Below are 2,848 nucleotides of genomic sequence, written 5' to 3'. Positions count from 1 at the left end.
CTATAGTGTTTCTCTCTTAATTTTTCGATCTCCACTCTTATTGCCTCCTTCTTCTTTTATACTATCTTCTCCTTTCATCTCTACCTTCCACGTGTAGGCTAGAGGGTTAGTGTTAATACTTATCCCATCAGCTCATTCCTGAAGTCTTTTGAGGTAGTTGTAAGGCTGAAAAATATTGTTTAGAGATCACTTCTTTATTAATACGACTAGAGAGTTAGCTATAAAGCATTCAATGCAATGGTAACAGCTTTCTCTTAGACATTTTTGAGCTTCCATCCCTCTGTACATTCATAATTCACGTCCCTATTAGTGGAATTTCCTAGAAGGCCACTTTGAACGATAGGGTATATGTTTGATCTGTGCTTCGTTTATCCAAGGAGATACTACTCCTCGGATCACCTCTCCCAACCTTTCCATATGCAACATACTTATGGGACTCTAAGCTTAATGCCCTCACTATTGTTTATTCGTCCTCGGCCAAGGACCAAGGCCCAATATATAATTTTAGACCCTTATCCCTACATATTTGTATATGATAGTTTTGATTAAATAAATTCATCTTACTTATTGTTATTTGTTTCTAAATTTGCATGTATTAATATTATGTCAAAGGAAGTCTATTATAAAGAAGCAAAACATGTGACACCCATTTAAGTTATTGGTTTCTCTTAGGTAAGTATACTTTGTGTGTTTTAGGTTTTGGTTATTTTATGTATTTAGTTTGTAAGTGTTTTGATTTTTTTCAATTAACTATAATTATGAAAAATCTGGTTCAAAACATGTCCTTGTGCTGTAGTGCAATCTGATTTCAGATTACTTTTACTTATTGATTGTTAAGATTTTATCAATGTTTATCTATTTTTATATTTTAAAATTCTATTTGTGCTTTGTGTTAATTTCTTAGTATGTGGAATTTCTCTCATATCCTTTTAGATCATATAATTTAAGGTTCTGATGAATCTTTTCATGATTGTATTTCTTCGAAAGTCTAACTAATTCAATTTAGAATTCCTCTTATTTTTAGGGACATATTTATGTAATTAGCTAATCCTTTGACAAAACGCACTTTACTTGTAATTGGGTAGATCTAAGATGTGTTTAGTACTTCAAGAAACAAGTGTTCAAGTTAAGTATTAAAGTCATGCAAGTCTGACCAAGAAACAAGTGAAAGAAGTATTGTTCTTTAAAGCTCAACAACAATCTCAACAGAAAGACTTTTATCGAGATCTAATGTTAAAGCTTGATAGAAGCTCGACACAAGCTATATTTGTCAAGAATTACAAAATTAGATTTTCAAGATCTGATTACATGCATATTCCTATGTATTTGTGTAGGGTTTCTTTTCTCACAATCATATATAAGGATTATTTTAAGAGCTGTCACAAGATGATGCAAAAGAATAATATATGCATTGTGTGACCGGAGGCAAAAATTGCTCTAGTTCATCATTCTTTCTGTAGAAGCTACTACGTCTTTACGCTAAGGGTTTTGTAACCAAGAAGCTTCCTGATCTTCATTATTAATGAACTGAAGAACTTTGCAGCCAACATCTTCTTCAAGTTGGTGAGTTAGTCACGTACTGGGACCTATGCATCATTGGTTAGTAATGTACTGGGATTCGTGCATTGAACAAAGAGATTGCTGCTACAATACAAGTTCAATTGGGTGTTAGGGTAAGGGTTCAACTGTAGGTTGGTATTTCGAAATAGGCCAAAGGGTTTGGTAAGATTTCTCATACTTGTAACCGCTTGTGATTTATAATAGTAGATTTTCGAGAGTGGTGACTTTAAATTCATCCGGTGGGGTTTTACCTCAATAGTTTTTCCCATTCATAAACAAATCACTTGTGTCAAATTTAATTTCCGCTGCATTTAGTTATTTAGTGATTTGTTTTTGTTACCACACTAATGCATGTAATTTGATTAATTAATTAACTTAGATAATTAATTAATTTGCAAGGGGTCAATTCATTTTAATCCAACACTTATGTCCTTTTAGATCATAGATAATATTTGGCTAAATTAGATCTATCGGACCAAATTCCTATCTTTACTTAAACTTCTTTTTCATTTTTTTTTTTTAAAAAATAAAAAAATTGGATTCTTTTTCATTAATGAATTGAGATTTTGATTTAATTTTGTTTTCAAATGTTTTAATTATTAAATATATTATTTTTGTCATTTGTAATATTAATAAATGTTTTTTTTTTATAGGTAAGAAAAAATAAATGTGTTCTTAAAGGTTAAAGCATAATATAATTAGAGACATTACTTAAGTTGTATAACTTAAGGTGTTAAACATTTGAATAAAATCAACACTAAAACAAATGATTTAAATATCAAAATAAGACTTAAAAATGAAATTCTTTTTAGGTGTACAAATAAAATTGATTTTTTTATCTTAAGTTTGGAATTAATTATTTTAGGATCACTTTATTTATGCTAGTATTAAAAGAGATTTAACGGCTTGAGTTAACCATTTTTCCACACACTCTCTACCTGATACTCCTCAAGCCTTGCCTTTTGGATCTCCTGATAAGTGAAGGTAATCCCAGTTATTTTTCATGTTCCTGTATGCCCTGTACTCCCCAGACCAGAGCTGTCTGATCTGTTCTTTGGTTGAGACTTGAGATGTCGCTTCATACTCTTTAACAATGGCTTGGATTTTCTGACCTGCCTGGATGAAGACCTGAGTGATATGTAGGCTGTCTGTATGTCCTCTGACTCGCCAGAAACGCTATTTCAATTGCAAGCATCCAATATGCCTATACGAACGCAATTCATTATTTCCAGATAAGAATGTAAAACCAAAGAAAGTAAATCTTTTGAAAAAAAAAAAAAAAAAAAAA

This window comes from Quercus suber, unplaced genomic scaffold (assembly GCF_002906115.3).
Source record: "Quercus suber isolate HL8 unplaced genomic scaffold, Cork oak 2.0 scaffold_629, whole genome shotgun sequence".
In the NCBI taxonomy this organism is placed as follows: Eukaryota; Viridiplantae; Streptophyta; class Magnoliopsida; order Fagales; family Fagaceae; genus Quercus; species Quercus suber.
Note: the sequence above shows the minus strand (reverse complement) of the source record.